The sequence below is a fragment of the Centruroides sculpturatus genome, unplaced genomic scaffold (assembly GCF_000671375.1).
Source record: "Centruroides sculpturatus isolate CEXI.00-Female unplaced genomic scaffold, Cexi_2.0 scaffold497, whole genome shotgun sequence".
Classification (NCBI taxonomy): domain Eukaryota; kingdom Metazoa; phylum Arthropoda; class Arachnida; order Scorpiones; family Buthidae; genus Centruroides; species Centruroides sculpturatus.
In genome coordinates this window covers 68,060-89,582 of record NW_019384738.1, presented here as the reverse complement: position 1 = coordinate 89,582, position 21,523 = coordinate 68,060, and the positions used below count along the sequence as shown (strand labels likewise).

The window sequence follows — 21,523 nt, the reverse complement described above, 5'->3', positions numbered from 1 at the left end:
GAAAACAGGAGCAAAGAGCGCACACGTCCTCACAGCAAGCGAAAAACGTGCAAAGTGACGCAAAATCGTGTTGCAACAATAGAAACAGCAATTGTTGCCGTTTCTATGGAGATTAGAAAAGCGCGTAACGAATTCCAATGCGATTGACGTCATGGATTCTTTTTGAATTTTAAGGCTAAATATCTGCATTTTTTACGTTTCTATCCCCGGAATGACGACGGATTGGGATCGAGAGACTCCCTATCACCCTCTGTCTTCGGTTTCCATTCTCCACAAGGGGTTGGAAGCGAGATTTTCTATAATCGAACGTCGCCACCCCCAAAACTAGAACAAATCATTCCTCTGGTTCGTCCAGTAATTTCGGACCAAGTTTCCGATTGACCGACAGTGCAATTTTTACTGAATTTCGTAATAATTCGTTTATCCGACGCCATTTTAAGAGCGCTTACCTGACGTCATCGAACGTTGGTTATATATATATGAGTGTTATGGTTTAGTTACGTAAACGTTAATTAGTATATTAAATAAGCAAATTTTATGAATTCACCTGACCGATAGAAAATATTGTGTATGTATTTTACACGAAACAATCAAATATAGATCTTTCTATATTCAAACTGAGAAGAAGATCGTTCGTTTCATGAAATGTAACTGTTTTTTATTTAAAAAAAATCTATCAATAGCAACTAACAAATTCGAATTTAAAACGGTTCGAACATTTGGTTAAAAAATCGAAATATATAAGAATATTTATCACAATGTCTGAAATGAAATGCTCTCTCTCTCTCCACCGCGGGAGAATTTCGACAAATTTCTTCTTAGTGTGCGTTGCCATGACGTACCCTAACTGTGTACAATATTTCACCTGTTTAGGTTCAGCGGTTTGCTCTGGGCGATGATGAATCAGCGACTCAGTCAGTCAGTCAGGACAAGTAATTATATATATAGTATTTAGATAATTTTATAAAACATATATCGAAGTTGAAGTATGACTAAATATTTAATTTAAACACATCACATCCTATTTTCCGAGCATTAACTATTTAAAAATCTTCCTCCTGATCGGAATTTTCAACTNAATTTTTTATCTGAAATTCTAGATTTTGTGTAATATATTATTTATTTATAATAAATATCAATAATTTTCTGCTATAAGTAATAGATAAGTATATGTCCATGGTGCTGTTTTCTTTATATTCCTTTTAAAAATCAATTTTTCAAAAAAATATTTCCTCAAATTGATGAAACTTCATGGGTTAATTCTACAGAAATAACCACTGTTATTTTGCCTGGACCACATTTAATCAGAGACAAAAGTTTATCTTCGTATTCTTTATTTACTTATTTACTATGCATTTCGGGTGCAATATTTTCATATAACTTGCACCCCTCTTCAGGTTTTTTACATTTCTGTTTTAAGTTTAGACCTACATCTGCCCAGTGTTGATGTTTTGTCCCCTAAGGCATTTTTAGACCATTTTTAAGGTCCAGGCAAAAAAACAGTGGTTATTTCTGTAGAATTAACCCATGAAGTTTCATCAATTTGATGAAATATTTTTTTGAAAAATTGATTTTTAAAAGAAAAAATAATCAATAATTTTATTTGAAAATAGTGATATATTAATATAATCATAATAAAAATTATACAAAATCAAATTATCTTTCTCAGTGAATATATTGATTCAAGAATATAACGTTTCACAATTTTTTTCAAGCAAAATTACTTTCAAAATTAATTATCTGTAATAAAACTTTAGATGATCATTATAATAAAATTTCATAAATACTATATGTAGAATTAATTTTAATTCAATTTAATACAAAACTATTTTATTAGAACACTTCTTAACTAGATTAATTCATAACTGAATATACTGATGTTTGAATTTACTGAGACACTTTCAACAATCCACTATCCAGCTAATTTTTGAAAATCTAGATTAGGGGTTCTCAATCTTTTTCATATATTGACTTCTGATGAATTCCTCTCCAAACAGAAATATGAATTATGAAAAAATCAGTATTCTTTAACAGAAATTGAAAAGACAAACACTAAGTACCTTCTCCATCCATTGAAGGGAAGAAAAAAATTCCTGCTAATATTCCTGTCAGGTGGAGAATAAAACTTAATAGGGCAATGCTACAGGAAAGCTAGATTTTAACAAATTTTCCACTAAACTGAAAACTCTGATGTCATTGGCTTGCTTATCCAGCTGTATTAAAGCTACTTTACCAAACAATGCACCAGAAGGATTTGTGAAATTTACTTACATATACATATATTTTAAACATTTTTTCAATTTAATAACACAAATTTATATAGTCAAGCAATAACATTGATCAAATAACTATCTATAAATGATTTCTATAAAACCATTAAATATATAATAATTCTTTGATAGAGATATATTCACTTAAAACAGTTATAATGTTTTAACAGAAGATAAGTGTATAACTGTGTTTTTACTATTTTTATCTTCTTTTAAAAAAAATATCTGATAAAATGTTTATTCTTCATTTACACAAATCAGCATTGATTATACTCTGAAAATAACATATCAAAATAATCAGGGCTTTTAAAAATTTATACCAACTTACCAATAAGAGATTGATTTCTCTCAATCATTATCATAAAATTACAAGTACCTATAGATCTTAAAAGTTGGCAAGTAAAAAAAATATGAATAATGAATGCTCTTTATAAAAAACACTAAGAATATATACATAACTTATTCAAATAAATTGATAATGATAAAATATTAACCAGGCATTTTTTATGAATTAAATAACAATTAATGAATAAGCAAAGTATTTTCTGTTAGGTATATTAAATACAGTGGTACCTCAGTATACGTCTGCTTTAGAATACGTCCTGTTTGGACAAAACAAATTTTGCTTGGTATACGACATAATTCAATTATATGCGCCATCAATGAACAAGTAGCACTGTTGGTGTACTAGACCAGACTAGATGTTCGCGGTGCAACAGTTTATAACTTTGTTAAATTTCTTCTGATTTTAATTCGTAAGTAAAATTTTATTATTTTTATTAATCACAAATCGCAAAAAGGCAAATGAAAAGCGACAGAAAACTAAAAAAATGACTAGAATTACAATGGAACTGATGAAAGAAATTGTTGAGAAATACGAAGGTGGCACGCGTGTTCGAGATTTTAACTGTTGTTTACCGTATTCCGAGAACGACGATATGGACAATCGTGAAAAATAAAGACATTATTAAATCTGCTAACGTTGCGAAAGAGGTTAAATCAATTTCTAAACAGAGATCAAAGACATTAGATCATGTCGAGAAATTGCTTTTGCTTTGGATAACTGAAAAACAGTGCTGGAGACAGTGTATCGAAAGCAATTATTTGCGAGAAAGCTAAAAAGATACACGCTGATCTCACGAAAAATCAAGCAGGAACTAGCCAGGAAAGCGAGGTGTTTAAATCCAGCCATTTTTTTTACACAAGAACGAATTAATCATTTTTACATTACTTCTTATGGGAAAGATTGGTTTGGTATACGTCCAATTTGGTATGAGTCCAAACATCGGGAATGGATTAAGGTTGTACACCGAGGTTCCACTGTACTTGGATTGGATGTCATGCCAATAGTTGTGTTAATTCAATTAAAAACTTCAGACTAGGAAGCGTTAAAGAGAATTAAAAGGAATATTTTAATCTTGCAAGTGCTTTCAACGTAAATATATACGTCGTCCTCAGGCAATTCAAAATCAAAAAGAGAAGAGAGCACTTTTCGATTTTAAATTGCCTGAGGACGACGTATATATTTACATTGAAAGCGCTTGCAAAATTAAAGTATTCCTTTTAATTCTCTTTAATGCCTCCTAGTCTGAAGTTTCTAATTGAATTAACAAAGTATTTTCTCTATATTAATAAATAAATAAATTATATTTATTCATACTTCTCAGAGAATTATTGAATATACATGGTTTGTCCATAAGTATCTGGACTGACTTTTTCCTCTTAATGGGCTAAGGATGGTTTCTATAAGCAGGATCGGTGGCAGTGATTGTCACATATGCTACAGTTGTCTGTGAGCCTTTGAAGTGTGTAGGTCACGCCTGAAGTGAAAGTCGTGTTGAGAGTCAAGATGCAGCACCATTGAGAGCATTTTGCCATCAAATTTTGTGCTTAATTGAACAAATCTGCTACTGAGACTTTGGATATGATCCATGAGGCTTACAAGGATGAATCCATGTCCAAAATGTGTGTTTTTGAGTGGCATAAAAAATTCAAAGATGGGCAGCAGACATTGAAGATGAACATGCTGGACGTCTGACAGTAACCTAAACTGATGAAAATGTGGCCAAAGTGCAAGAAATTTTCAGGATTAGGATCCACTGTGTCCAAAAGGAGATCACCGAAAGCTGAATGCTCCATCAAGACAATGAACACTAATTGTGAGGGAAGCACTGGCCAAACACAACCAACGTGTCAACACTGTCTGTAGGATGATTGGCACCCTACAGTCCAGTGTGGCTCCCTCCAACTTTTTTGTTCTTTCATATCAAAGGAGCCTGAAAGGACATCGTTTTGGGACGATTGAGGTTGTCCAAGTGGCTTCAATGGGGTGCCTGAACAGCCTTGCGGTTGCTGCTCTCTAGGAAGCATATGAACACTGGAAAAAGCATTGGCAGAGGTGTAATGACACAGGAGGGTCATATTTTGAAGATTATTAGCTCACTGTAAATATATCTTCAAAAATTTTTTTATGATTTCAGTCTGGATACTTATAGGTCAAACCCTGTATTGCATGATTTAAATGCAAAATATGACTCACACAGTTTAAATACTAGTAGTTCTGTTAGCATTTATTGTAAAATTAATATAAATTAAACAGAGAATATAATTTTTCAATAATTAATTTCAGAGAAATTTGTTATAAAACAAAACTAATGTTTTTTAAAACTTGAATTACATATCAACAACATAAAAGCAAAATCAACACTATTCAAATACATTACACAAATGAGCCTCGTTACAAGGTTGTTCAAAAAAGTAATACTTCATAATTTATATCTGGGAAATAAAGATTGCAACATGGCTTTGTTTTTGAGGAGTTGCACCTGGAAGCATTTGCTAACATGAAAAATTTCAAGTTCTGCCAACAACAATTTCAACAATGTTGCATTTGTTGAAAAATGGCAAATGTCAGTGATGCATGTTTCAAGCAGCATGCAGTGATAGAATTCCTCATCATTGAAGGAGAAACTGTTGGAAACATTCATAAGTGATTATGTAGTGTTTATGGTACTGCAGATGTCAACCAAAGTACTGTCAGTCATTGGGCGAAACACATGAAGTCAACAATAGGAGGAATGGCAGATCTCTGCAGTTTTGTGTGAAGTGGTCATACCGCCACAGCTGCCATGATGCAGTGAGTTGATGAAAATGATTTGGAAGGAATGACACGTTACAGTCCAACAGCTGGAAGAATACTTCTGCATTAGTGCCAGGAGTATTCATCAAATCATTTGTGAACTTAGGTATGCCAAAGGGTGTTCATGATGGATCTCAAAACAGCAAGGAAAACCACTGCATCAAACTCTTGCAGTGCTACAAGTATGGTGGCAATGAGTTCTTGGCTCACATCATCATTGGAGATTATACATGAGTACACCACTTTGAACTGAAACAAACTGACAATTGCTGGAATGACACCATTCATATTCAACTCAGAATGGGGGAAACAGTCATTCCATCAGCAAGAAAGGTTTTGAGACATAATAGTGTTCAGTTCATGGTGTCATTTTGATGGATGTCATGCCTAAAGGATCTATTATTAAATCAGAGGCTTATGTTGCCATGCTGAAAAGGCTAAAGATGGATTACCAATGTGTCAGACATGAGAAGGACCTGTGTTCTTTCAACATGACAATGTGAGGCCACACAAGTCTGGAAGACTTGTGAGGCAATCACAAAACTGAGTTTTATAATATTGCCATATCCACTGCACAGTCGTGATTTACCTTTTTTGGTCCTTTGAAAAATGCACTTGGGATAAAGTTTGTCAGATGAAGATAATGTCAGTGAGAGGAAGTGGTTGCATGCACAGGATCAGGACTGACTGAGCCAACATACATGCCCTCCCTTAACACTGGCATATGGCCAAAAACAAGAATGGAGAAAGTTGATGTTAAATACAAAAACCCAACTATAATATTGCTTATTTTTATCCTAAATGTAAATATGAAAAACTAATTTGAACTAAATAAAAATTACTTTGCTTTGTTACCTAATCCAAACTTTTCCAAGTTAAAAACCAAAATGTTTTAAAATATAGCTAGATAAAATATATTTAATATAAAAACAAAATTCAAATCTTACATTATTTGAAGACTAAAGATAATTATATTTTAGTGTATATACACAGTAAGACCCCGCTTAATGTGCGGGATGTGTTCCTAGATGACAAAGCGCTAAACGAAACAGCGTTAAACGAGATTATTTTAACGTAGAGTAAATAGGAAAATGGGAACATGCAACCAAAAATAAACAGATTTTACTTTAATTTTAAGTTATTTTTATATTAATTTGCATAATAGTACAGGGTGATTCAAAAGTCACAGAAATTTTAAAGAAATTAATAACTCACAAACTATTTACAGTAAGATGATGCAGTTTTCACAGAAATGCTTAGAAAGAAGTGGAATTTTTTTGTGTGTAATAAAAATTTTAGTACCAAAATAGTTACATTTCTTGCCATAGATGACATTTGATAAGATTACGTAATCTGTGTAGTTGTTACTAGAGCTTACACTAAGTGCAATTTTTATGTTTTTATTCTTATTTTAATAAATTTACAAATGCTACAGCACCATCTATGGCAAGAAATGTAACTATTTTGATACTAAAATTTTTATTACACCTAAAAAATCCCACTTCCTTCTAAGCATTTCTGTGAAAATTGCATCATACTGTAAATAGTTTGTGAGTTATTCATTTTTTAAAATTGTGACATTTGAATCACACTGTATATGCTAAATAACACAAACATATGCACACAGAAATGTAAAGTTCATTTTTTGTGATGAAGGTCCTGGCTTTTCTGAAATTCTTGTTGTTTGTGATAAAGTCGTGCAGTTTCATTTGTTGCTTTTTCTTTCATTCCTTAAGCAAATGTTGGTAGCAGAAGATTGCATCCAAAATGCCTCATTTTGCTTTTGCATTTCTTTCAAAATCTGGATCATTTGCTAAAATTTGATCAACAATTTTGGTTATCGTTACTAAACTTTTACTAAGGAAATCTGTAGAGAAATTCTTTGGGTTCTTCGTTTTCAGAATCTCTATTTTCCTGTTCTTGAAGGTCATTGTTGGTAAGGCTCTCACCAGAAAACTGCAGTAACTCCTCAATATCCTGCTCATCTACATCTAGTCCTGCTGTATCGATTAGGCTAACAATTTGGTCAACTCAACGATACAGCAATAGGCTCTTCTTGTTGAGAATTCTTGGATACCTACAGCCAAAACTTCTTCCACACTGTTCATGCATTCATCAGCTAATTCTTGCAACATGAAGTCAATATTGCCTATGGTTCCGTGATGATATATTTTTCCAAAATTGCACCATAGATTTAGGCTATGACAAATTGCCACTTTTTGCCAATTGGTTTGCGTTCACAAATAATCGTATTATAAACAAATCAATGAAATGCCATGATAATTTGAGCAGACCATGTTATGTCAAATCAGAGTTAAGTGAGGTCTTACTGTATATATATAAGAATAATAATGATAAGAAAAATAATTTATATATATATAAATTATTTTTCTTATCATTTACTTTACCTATAAATGCTGATTACTATTTTGATATTAAAAAAATAAAAGTAATACATGAAAAACTTCATTCAAATACTAATTAACAACAAAAAAAATTCCAGTAATGAGTTGCTTAGCTTTCGAGCACCATCTGTTATCATATTTTATTTTAAAAAAAACTTTTTATATTTTTAACTATTATAAAATGGCAAAAGTTTAGTTTTCAGATTAGGGATGGGTTTTATAAAAAAATTATAAATGCTAATAACAAGTAAAATCATTAGTAAATCTGACCCTACAGGAGATACACATGACCCCCTTTATCTCCCCACCTCTTCGACTTTTAACCACCAAAATTTAATACCATGAATTGCCCAAACAAATAAACCTCTCTGCAAAATTTTAGACATTTTTGACAAAAAGAAAAAACACCCAAGTTTTTTTTTTTGCATTTCTCAACATTTCAAGGTATCCTGAGTCCAAAAATGTAAAATTATTGAAAGGGAGATTTTTTGAGAGATCACCATACTTTCCCTGTTATATATAACAGCCAGGAAAGTAATTACAGTTCAAAACAGTTCACTACAAACTTAAAACTAATTAACTTATTTAGATTGATTAAGTTTTTTTTAGTAAAATAAAGGTATTTAACTATTATTTATAATACTGTTATTTATTTAACTGGGATACAATTTACATGCATGAACCCAAGAAATCTAATTGAAGGGTTGTATTCCCAAACAAGTTTGGTCCAGCTTCAACCATTAACAAGAAAATTATTGCATTTTCCTCCCCATGCGAGTCTCTCCACAGGTATGAATGGTGCATTTGAAATATTGTTCAGTGCCATTGATATTCACCCAAAATCTACAGTGAAGCCAGTCAGACCACACATCATGCATATCACAAACTCAGACCCTCATGTGAGGAGATTCTCAAATCTCATTCAGTCCTCATGATTGTGAATCAAGCAAGATTTTAAGTTCAACTTCTATTTCTTGCCGGGACTGATGGAGTGTAAATACACTGCAAAGATAGCTAATCAAAGAAGATTTGTGGGTGCTTCAGTTGTCAAAAATTTCATTTTAAATTCATTTAAATTCAAATTCACCAAACAGAGATGTCATGATTTATAAAGCATGCAAGAAATGTAAATTTATGTCAGTTCTTTATACAACTGGGATGGTACACAGGTGTTAATCCCACACATGGTGAAAAAAGTTTCTTCCATTTTCCCAAGCAGTTCCTCCAGGAAAGGAAAATCATGTATCACATAAAAAGAAAAAATATATTAGCAAACTGCTCCAGTTTTTTGTAATATCTGAGTGCGCAAAGGATTTCTGTGACAATATTCTACGTAAGAAAATTTGTAACGCTCTGCCGTCGAGTATTTGAAAACACATTAAATAGATCATAAAATGTAAAGAACCGGTACTTTTCAAAACTCGACAAGTCTCATGTCTCACTGAGTTTTAGGAGTTTCCGATTTTTTTCCCGAAAAATTTGAAAAAACCACAAGCGCTACGTTTTCTCTTCCAGCATATTTGGCACAAAAATCAGACCACCACTCCAAACCATATTTGAGTAGCAGTTTCTTTCACTTTCCCATAAAATTTCCTTTTCTGGACCAAACAAGTTTTGGGATGCAATCCTTCAATTAAATTTATATATTATATATATATATATATCTCAAAAATCCAACTAAACTAACTAATTCCCATTATTAAAATTGTAATAAAATTTTTATGTTAAATGTATTTACAACCGAAAATCAAAAATCCCTGTTTAGCTTTCTTAAGACATTTTAGACAGACGTTTTGTAGTTATAATAAATTACGAATTCGATGACAATAATTAAAGAATATTTGCACGCGTAAACAATTTACTAACGTAATTAACGAATAAAAACCGGTTAGAATTACATACAAGATACAATATTTAAGTTTTATCCGTACGCATTAATTCTGCATTCGGAAAATGGCGCCGGCTTAATGCCTCTCCCACGCCATTTAATTCGAAGAGTATAAACATATCGTATCGACTCTCGAATCATTTTTATAACTCACAATTGCATTTTAATCTTCCAACGTATGCACCAGTATCGTCATTCTCACATTTATCCGCTTAATAAGTATATTTACGTTATTATTTTGCTAAGCCTAAAAACTTTGAAAATATAAACAGGAGACATTACAAAGTCATTTTGATCATAATAAAACTTATGCAAATTTTACCTGATTGACAGACCGGGTTCAAAAGCGACTATTCCGACTCCTGTATTATCGATTGAGATATTTGTTTACCGCATACACCAATTTGTAACCTGTATTCGCGAAATGTTGACAGCAACCGCCAAAATCTTCTACACGTGCGCAAACAAAGAAATCAAAATAGTGTTGCCAGTCAAATGTAAAATATTTTACCTCCTTTATTTCTTTTTCTTTGTAGTATTTAGTTAATAATAATAATATAAGATATTCAACAAAAAGTAATTTATTATAAACTTTGGCTAAGAACTAATTTAAATATAGTACGAAGTAAAACCTAGGGATACAGCAAGGTCTTAGATAAATCTAAGACCTTGGTATGAGGCAACCTTATAAATCTAAGACCTTGATAGCGTACGTGGAGGAGTAGGTTTTTCGGAGAAAGAGCCTGTGAAGACCTAAAATCTCCATATGAACATTGTAGAAGAAGAAGAAGAAGAAGAAGAAGAAGAAGAAGCGTACGTGGCAACATACGAGAGTTACATGTGTGTGTTGTTTTTTAAATATGTTATTTATTGCATTTTTCGCAATTCCAAAAAATTAGAAAACTTGAATATGTTAAAAAATTTCGGAAAAAATGCTGGTAAAAAAACTGTCACCGGGCGTCTCACACACGCCATGCGATTTGGGAAGTGATTTATTTTTCTTATTTCTACACTCCATTGACAAACTTTTCGGTTAATGTCCAGAGTCGTAGACTGTCATGGCGGCTCTTCCTGTTTTAGCCTAGAAACCGGACCGCTTTGGAGACGACGTGTCACGTGATGACGCGAGCGAACGGCGGCGGCTGTCATGGCGACTCACCGCTGATTCCAGCAAACAAAAGGANAAAATGAAATTTATATATGCCAAGTACTATCATTTATTCTAAAATAATGTTTTAAAAAATTCTAGAATAAATAAATATTCTAAAATAATTTCGGAAAATTTTATTTTACACACACACACACACACATACTATATATATTTATACACAAATATGACACAATTACAATATTATGTTATTACGACCCACGGTATGTTTTAACAGCCAGGAACGTAAAATGGAAGATTGGTTCCAGTTCCTTAAGAAGGATTAAATTTTGCTCTAATGAGGCGTTTGTGATTTTGTCAGAGCTGTAGAGTCTTCAGTATGTATATACTGTACTACGGTAACACTTTTATAAGCTTAGAGAAAACGGAAATTAAAAGGCCGTCGAATGAAAACGCGTCTCTTCAAATACAGAAATAAGCCTTTCAGAACGTGCAGACGATTATGATGTTTCTTATTCGTACTTCGCAATATAATATAGAAACAGATGGTGGCTTGCTTGCCGTTGGGATTGACAATCATTTTTTACGACGATTGTAAAAGAAGTTGGAATGATATACAAAAGCGCCGAAATAGCTCAGCTGGAAGAGCGTTAGACTGAAGATCTAAAGGTCCTTGGTTCTATTCCGAGTTTCGGCAATCGGTTCAATTTCTTTTTGCGCTAAACAAAGTCGGAAAACACCGCGGACAGCGGGAATGATCAGTTTCGCGTTAAGCGGTGACAACGTGCATGTGCTTTTTATTTTTGTTTCAGCCGAAGAGAGAATGTTGGATTGCTTGTATAGTTGCAGCCATTCTAAGCAGACGTCGTGAACTTTCGTCCTGTATTGTGATCTCGTCAGATTGACATTCAATCTTGCTAAACTTCACTATAAATCCCGTTTCAGCACGCACCAGACCGGAAGCATCTGTAAACCTCTTTACTGTAGACCATGCCCATAGGAGTAGAAACATCAAAGGAACCTATAGTCTACCCTTTGAGAGATATAGCGTTTCGGAGGTCTACATGCCACATGTAGACTATCGGTTCCTTTGACGTTTTTACTCCTATGGGCATGGTCTACAGCTCTGACAAGGTCCCAGCCGCCTCATTCAGACTAGCATTTTTATCATTAAAAACCAATAAAATGATAAAAACCAATAAAATGGATCAGGTGGTCCGGTGGCATACTTAAATTAACAAAGTTTTAACTTTGTTTACCGATTACTCGCTTTTAATAATTTTTTTTCCAATTAAAATTTTTCGGACATTTTACTGGTTCTTGAGCTTAAAAAGATTGAGAGACACTGCAATAAACCATCAATGTATTGATAATAAGATGTATTTAAACAAAATATTTCAGTTTTAGTTAATAAACTAGAGGAGAGACAATTATAACTAACTTACTTAGAAAAATTTAATAAATTTAAATTATTCCCACAAATTTTAACTTTTATTCAATTTTTCAATAAAACACCAAAATACTTCTAGCTTTGCACACCAAATGCCATACAAAACCTATTTCGCATCGAAAGACATTAATCATACAAACAATTCTTCCAAAACTTCTAATTAAACTTCTTCTGGCTGTCGGATAAAGTAGAAAGAGAGTAATTAATTGTTGGTACACACTTTCAAATAAGTCGTGAAATATAGTCAAATGTTAAATTTACTTGATCGTGTTTAACATCTTAAAATGCAAACTTAATTCTTTGTTTAAAAAAAACACAATTTTCTAGAAAAGGAAGTGTCAATATTCTTTGTAGAATAAAAATAAATCAAATGAATGGTCTGAGAATAGCTAAGGCATCAGCTAATATACTTGCCAGACATGTACTGTACAGTACAGTACACCTATAAAGAATTATCAGCGGTGCACGCCGACGTGGCACGCTATAAATACCAATACACGTTTCCTATTTAAAAAATACTCTATTTTTAAAAGTGATAAAGTATAAAATAATAATAACAAGCAATTATTTATTGTGACATCGACACAATGTCGGGTTGTAATTTTAAATCATATTTTTAATTTATTTTATTTAAAATATATCCTCTCCACCTCAAATTAGTGCGGTAGTATTTTGCTTCTGTACGTCATACTTTCTCGTTAGTAATGCAATCGTATCGGTCATCTAACTCCTTTTAGGGAAAAATTTTTGAATTGAAATAACGTGACTTCTGCTTTGTGTCGGAAGTTCTTATGTAGTTAATGGGGAGTCCCTGTCCCTAAGGTTTCTATATATTTTCTCTACCTTCATCTATCTAACTTTGTTCTCGAGATTAAGAAAGACAGTGGGAATTTATAGGTGTACAAGTATTTCAAACTGCAGCCCAGTAATGCATAAACAGACAATTACAACTCTCATATAACAGTGTTAAGTGACATTTCTATTTTCAAAATTGCTCGGAACTTAATATAAATGTTTTTCTATTTTACTATTGCAGTTTTCAAATCGGAAATGTTATCATATTGTTTGCTCTTCGTTAGAATATATCATCCTTACTAAGTCATCCATAATCGTCATTTCAACTTGTTCGCATAGTTTCGCGAAGAAGATTATGACGTCAAATTGACATAATTTCATTACGCTAGATGGCAAGACTAAATCCGGCTTAAGGCTAAATATGAATGTTTTCGACTAACAAATAAGCTTTAGATATTTTAAATATTATATTAAATAATTGTAGAATTTGCACAAATATTAAGTTTACGATAGATTTGTGATTATGAGAGAGATGTTAAATATTAATATTAAAATGCGTGTAATTAAGATTTGTTGTTAATTTAAAAAATCTAGCAACGAGAATTGTGTAACTTTCTCGGCTGTTGTGAGTTTTTACTTTAAAAAAACTTTTACATTATTAAAAGCAAAAATAAAATTGTGTTGGCGCTATGTTATCAGATTTTGTTATAAAAAACTTTTTATAATTTTAATTACTATAAAATGGCGAAAAGCTTTATTTTGAGGGTAGGGTGAGTTTTATATATACAGTATACAGTCGACCCCCCTATAACACGGTAGATACGTTCCGGTTTTTATGAATCCATTTTCTACGAGTCCAGCCAATCACAGCCCGGCACTTATGCAGTTTACGGACTACGGCTGTTCGAAAGTATTCTTCCATAAAATTAATCGATTCTAGTCTAATTCGACTCAACATTTCCAAAATACATATAATTTTTTGGGAATAATCCATATAAACTATGCTATAAACAAAAAATTGTAAGGTTACTTACCGAGTGTGCACCGTTTGACCGCGCTATTGCTTAAGCTTGTTTTCGTAGTGGAGCTTGTCATCGAATGGCGCTCGCGTGCTTCCTGATAAATTATTTCTTTTGCGAAAAAATTCGCTGAACTTTGGAGACATCATTAATTAATATAAACATAATTTTTATGGATGTTAAATAATAAATGGTTTTTAGTAGGTCCGCTGCTCGTTTAAACTTAACGGTTTGTACAATATCCGCTATTGGTCTAGATTCGACCAATCCTGTCACGAGTCGGCGATGACGTTTTACCGAATTATAGGAGTTTTTTTTAGCATGTTTGTACGAATACTGTCGCAATTTTTTCGCCGTGATATAGGAATCCGAACTATAGGAACCCGTGTTATAGGGGGTCGACTGTATATGTGTAAATGTTAATAAGGAATAAAATCTTCATCAAGTCCTACCCCTCTCGAGATACGACACATGACCACCTCTATCTCCCCACCCTTTCGACCTTTCACCATAAAAATTTAATAGCATCAATGCTATTAAATTTTTATGCCACTATGCCAAATTTTATTTCTTAATCGTCACCAAATTCTGAGATTAATTAAGCGAAATAGACGACGACACACACACAGGTACAGTACAGTACATACAGTACATATCCACGGAATATTTTTGCACTTTGTTTTTGACCTTGTTGAGTTCAGGGTGTCTCAAAACGTGGAGATGTAAAAGAGTCAAATTTGATACAATTTCAATACTTTCCCTCGTTATGTATACTTAACAGCCGGAAAGTAAAAATGGACTTTGTTACTGCAATCAATATATCATATTTCTTACTCTAAAGTTACAATTTAGAAAAAGTTACAAAACAACAATTTTATCACTTAAATTAAATTTTGATAAATCTAGAATAAATTTGATTTGGCAGACAAAGAATTGTATTACACTGTACGTCAAAAACATCCCTGGAAAACATTTACGATTAGTTGTAGGACACATTGTTCATCGCCTTCAAATTTTATACCTGAACAACGGGACACACATTGAATAACATTACTGACAGCAATAAATAGCCTCTGCAGAAGACATGTCCCTTACGGAACAAATAAATGCATTTTTAGTTGTTTTTAGTGTATTTTTCCTTTAAAGTGCCCGAACGGAAATTTTGATTTTTGAATTAAAAATCTTTTTGCAAAATCTTTTTCAGCATCCTTTCTATACGTATACAAATTTTGGTATCAATCTGCTTATTGGTTACAGCTACACAGTGCTCTGAATAGAGAAACATTAATTATGACCACCTCGTACTTCACGTCGAATTCAATTCGTTTCACATTCAAGAAATTATTTTTCAGATGTTATTCCTGATCTTCTGCTTCGCTCCAGTTTCTAATAATCTTTCATTATTTCTCTATCGAAACGTCTTGAGTGTACTGATGACAAGTATTTTAGTAGAGAAACGCAATGGTTCTGATTTGGATAATGAACTCGCAACAAAATCATCCGAAATGAAGACAGACAGTTGTAGACAAGAAGATTGTAGAGTTGAAAATTCCGATCAGGAGGAAGATTTTTAAATAGTTAATGCTCGGAAAATAGGATGTGATGTGTTTAAATTAAATATTTAGTCATACTTCAACTTCGATATATGTTTTACAAAATTATCTAAATCTATACTAATATTATAAAAAGGTAATGTTTGTATGTATGTAAGTTTCTTTGCAGCAGGTAATCTCCGAAACTACTCATCCGATTTCAAAAATTCTTTCACCAATATTTAGAATGGAACCTCGGGGGTGGACATAGGCTGTATATTATTCCGTTAAACATTCATATAAATTAAATGATATCATCTATGGTTAAGGCTTTTTTGTCCAACAGATGGCTCAACGAGTACGACGCCCTAAGTTTGCTTTTCTGTGAGGCATTATGCTTTTCTGTGAAAATGAACTAAAGCTGATCATCTATATAATCTATAGCGGATCTATCTATATAAATAAAAATGTAATGTTCGTTTGTTCCTATCGATTCCTTTGAAATTTTGAGATAACACTGCATTCGAATACGCACGTGTTTTTATATAGCCTACTGTAATATACGTGTCGAAATTCCTCCACTGAAGGGAGATGGTTAGGATTAAGGTAAGGAACTCTTCTTCTATTTATACTATTTTAGATGCGGATTTTTGCGTTTTTGATTGCGTTTTAATGGGTACGTCAACAGAATGTACACTAACAAGAGATTTTTCGATATTTCCCCGCGGGGGAGAGGGACAGAATTAAGGCTAAACCGGAAAAACGGCTTCTACTGTAATATTTTAGATGCGATTTTTTGTTTTTAACTGCGTTTTCGTAGGTACGCCATGTGAATGCACACTAAGAAGGAATTTGTCAAAATTCTCCGGCGGTGCAGAGAGAGCATTTCATTTCAGACATTGTTATAAATATTTTTATATATTTCGATTTTTTAACCAAATGTTCGAACCGTTTTAAATTCGAATTTGTTAGTTGCAATTGATAGATTTTTTTAAAATAAAAAACAGTTATATTTCTTGAAACGAACGATCTTCTTCTCAGTTTGAATATAGAAAGATCTATATTTGATTGTTTCGTGTAAAATACATACACGATATTTTCTATCGGTCAGGTAAATTCATAAAATTCGCTTATTTAATATACAAGTTACTTTAACGTTTACGTAACTAAACTATAACACGCATATTTAATATAACCAACGTTCGATGACGTCAGGTAAGCGCTCTTAAAATGGCGTCGGATAAACGAAATATTACGAAATTCAGTAAAAATTGCACTGTCGGTCAATCGGAAACTTGGTCCGAAATTACTGGACGAACCAGAGGAATGATTTGTTCTAGTTTTGGGGGTGGCGACGTTCGATTATAGAAAATCTCGCTTCCAACCCCTTGTGGAGAATGGAAACCGAAGACAGAGGGTGATAGGGAGTCTCTCGATCCCAATCCGTCGTCATTCCGGGGATAGAAACGTAAAAAATGCAGATATTTAGCCTTAAAATTCAAAAAGAATCCATGACGTCAATCGCATTGGAATTCGTTACGCGCTTTTCTAATCTCCATAGAAACGGCAACAATTGCTGTTTCTATTGTTGCAACACGATTTTGCGTCACTTTGCACGTTTTTCGCTTGCTGTGAGGACGTGTGCGCTCTTTGCTCCTGTTTTCGCTGTGTTTTTTGCCTTCTTCAGTGTTCTTTTCTACCGGAACGTGGTTTTAAGAAGACTTGTGGACGCCGACGTTATACCAAGTAAGATTTTAACTAGAATTTATCTAGCTGTAAGATTTTATTTTCGTTTCGTTTAGTCCGACTTTCGGAGACGACATCGGCGTTTAAATCTGCCGTCGCTTGTGAATTAGTACTTTTAAACGAACGACCGAAGCGCCGAAAACGGATTAAGTATTTGCTCATTGGTTTATTCTCGTAATTAATTCATTCATATTTTATAAACACGGTCAAAGAACAAGGATTATTTATAGACATTCAATTAAAAATTACTTAATATTAACTATAAATACGAATTCCATCGTAATTTTAACTAAAATATACTCTGGTAACATTGATGGACGGAGACCGTATTCTGAAGCTATTCATGTTCGACAGGTCAAAAATTTCGCCCTTTCACCTCTGACTTCTCCATGCAATTTATGTATTAGTTTCAATGGAATTAAATTGTCTGCAAACACATCTAATACTAATACACTTAACAATTATCTATACAGGCTGGACACAAAGAATTCTTTTCCTTAGGCTCTTTGTCTCTTTGCACAAGGTGGTCTGAGTGCAGTCGATCTTCCACACTTACGTAACATTTAAGTGCCACAATGCTTTGTGCCACTCAAACGTTCGTGTCCCGAATGGGCACGTTTCACTTCTTCGTACGTTTGTCTTGTGTTTTGGTCGACTCGTTCGCAATTTCTGTGCTCGAAACTTTTTTAAATGCCGTCGATGTGTTCATGTGACGTACACGTTAGGGTAAATTGGTCTAGAACGAAACACTCGTTACGACTCGGGCTCGAGTGCCTTTTCCTTATGGCTACGTCTTTAATTTACTCTCGTACAAATACAAATTACACGTAAGAGAGTTTCTTTGTTCTGGGTCGGTCGTCTCTACTGCAAATACAGTTGAAACGTTCTAGCAATTTCCGGTAGGATATAACGCGAGCTATCCGAATTCCGATTCGTCATGGGTATAATCTTGAAGTTTTTCTGCGTTAATCGGTCCCAGAAGACATCTCGGCACGTCGTTCGATGGTCGGAATCGAATCTTTTAGACTTAAAAAGGCAGCTGCGGTGAGCATTTTGCCTTTTTCGGAAGAATTTAGACATTAATTTAAACTTTTGTTTTACTCGACTAATTGCAATTTTTTTTTTTTTTCAGAATGAAGATGTTGNCGTAGTATTGCTAACTCTTACTTAAGATCATTAAAGATCTTAATCTTTATACCCATTTTTGGTTTCTCAAGATCCACGATGTGGGCTGCAGGACTGTATGACACGGGACTTGACAGATCGCCCTGGGTTCTTCAACAGCACGAATCGATGTCAGAGCGGTAGACCGAAGTCTTAACAGCTCAAACATCCAGCCGTCACCTTGTTATACTAGGTCTTGAAATTATAACAAGTAGCGACACTTCCATATAAACAGTTTCTTATTGTACACTAGACACTTGCACATAAATTGTTTTTAGTTGGTCTGCAATGTACCATATCTCTTAAACAATATATACTTTCGGTGACCCTTTTGTTCACGACGCGTTTTAGGATCTTAATAGCCAATTATTTCTAACACGACCGGATTTCAACAAATCTAACCAAACTTGGGCCAAATGTTATACATATAACACATAGGAAAGATGGATGGGAGGCCGACAAAGTCACGCTTGGATCGACTCGGGGCCGGTTTTGGTAGGTATGCAGTGCATGCATGCACGCTGGCGGCCGATAGTGCTCTAAAAAATATAATTTTTCATACTGAAAATATAATAATCAACTAGTTCCTGCCGGTCGTTATCTAACTCCTTTCGGGAAAGAACTTTTTGAATGATGTATAGTTAATCGGGACATGCCGCCTCTAAGCTTTCTATATTTGGTCTTAAGTTTCATGTATCCGTTCTCGAGATTAAGTAAGTTAATAGCTTGAGAAACTCCAAAAAATGAAAAGAATATTGAATATGAGTGCGAAGAGATGGTAAGCAATTAAAATCAGCGTTGGGAAGAGTTTTGTTTAAAATCTAAGTATATATCGTATACCTTATAATCCTGGATAGAGAAGGACTTGCATCTTTTTCCGCCTACGTACTGTACAGTACATGCAATCAAATGGCTGAGTGATCAGAGACAAATCCATTATTAAAAATAAATATTGAAAATTATAACAAGATAGTTACGGCTAATAGATATATTTAAATTAGTAGATGTTATCGAAGCAAGAATTGGCATTTAGAGGGCATAGGGAATCTATTAAATCTAATATAACAGAGGTAATTATATTGAACTTGCTTATTTATTAAGTGCGTTAGATAATCTATTAATTAAAAATACATTTAGAGAAGTCTACGGTTTTTACTGGCTTATCGAACAAATACGAATGGACCCTAGACCATCACTGACTGGTTGCCCCTGGAAGTCGGCTTCTTACAGAAACACAGCTTCCCTATCATCAAATGTCACGGCACGCCACTGCTCGTACAATATGGAATTCATATAAGACGAAATTATCTACAGTGTTATAGGGGTCTACTGTATGTTTGTCAAATTTTATTTTAAAAATACAGTATAATTTTTATCGTTGTTTCGTCTTTTTATGTACTGGAATCTCATAACTCATAAATACGTTTCTCAGTTTCTAAAAGGCCCGATAATGATGGCATATTTTGATTAAATTAATCCTATAATTTGCCTAGAACAAGCATTGTTGAGTGGCAGAATAGATCTCGCATGAGATATTCTCCATCATTCTACCCTCCGAACAGTTCTTTTTGAGTGAAAAGGAAGTTAGCAATAGAAAACTATAAAATATTGAAAACATTTTAATAATGAATTTGAAGACGATTTATTTATAAATATGTTGACTTAATAATAATCTTATATTAAATTTCACAGTTACAATGATGGATTGGCCTATATAATAATAATAAGTAGAAACTAAACTTCATTATTTTGATGCAAAATGTCTATCAATGATTAACAATAAAACAAATTGTTAAATTATTTATATATTATTAAATATAAAAATATATGAATAATTAAGGAAAATTTGCACGAAGATTATTCCATATGAAATAATTATAGTAATACAGTATATTAAATATTTGCTTTCTATCAAATGTGCATCAAAAAGTATGATTTAGAAAAAATTGTCCAAGAATTTTCTCATTAAAATTCTATTATAAAAATTAACAGACATATTTAGCAAAGTTTTAATCTCTCAAAATGGAGTGTAAAGCTTCGAATTAATTACTAGGCCTATACTTATTTAATAGAGTGGATCACAAATATGGAAGTATGAAACTCACAAGACCCAATCGAAAACGCCCATCGGTGACCGAGTGGATAAAACCACTGATGAAGCAGGATCGAACTGAATGACTCGTTACTAGCATTTACAGTTTTTTTTTTTTTTTTTTATAAAACCCACCCCTATCCTCAACATGAAGCTTTTTTGCATTTTACAATAGTTAAAAATATAAAAAGATTTTAAATAAAATATTACAACAGATGGCGCCACTAAATGTCGCCGGGAAAGTTAAGTAATTCGTTGTTGGATTTTTTTTCTTCTCTTTCGGCAAACAATTATTTAACATTATCATAATTAGACAATCAATGTGATTTAACTCCTAATGTCAGGATGTTTCCTTCATTTTTCTCAGAAAACGATAAACACATTCATCTGAAACTTTAGACGATCTGTAACAAGTAATAAATTCAAGATGTTATTTGTGAAAGATAAGCAAATTTAACTGAAATTAGATAATCTCTGAGAAACTTGTTAATAAAACGGAAAACGTTAAGTTAATTATGTGCATTTGTGAAATCCTTCAAATAGAGAGCTATTCTAAAATGATTTGCTTTACAAATTGTTTCATTATATTATTTTATAAGAAATAAAAAATTAACAAGCTTAATAAAATAAATTATCAAATTATACTCGATATTCCTTAAACGACATTTTGATATTTAAATACTGTACAGTACTAGTTTGTTTTAGAACAGGCATATCGTCCAGTGTTAGTTTTAAAACAATCTCGGTCGGGAAATACATTAAGAAAATCATTTAGAATATATTTTTTCATTTAGATATTTAATAATTACGTAAGAAATATAAGAAACATTGCGTAAAGATTTTACTTACATTCTTATAATAGATTCAAGTGTTATATGTCAACTCATTTCTGTGGAGAGAGTTTAGTTATGAGCA

At 32.9% G+C, this 21,523-nt stretch overlaps 1 non-coding gene across 1 annotated transcript; it reads left to right on the top strand.

Annotated features, from left to right (window-relative positions):
- Positions 1-11,434: 11,434 nt before the first annotated feature.
- On the top strand, positions 11,435-11,507 carry Trnaf-gaa. The gene has a single exon. It is a non-coding gene; the product is annotated as a tRNA-Phe (tRNA).
- The last annotated feature ends 10,016 nt before the right edge of the window (positions 11,508-21,523 follow it).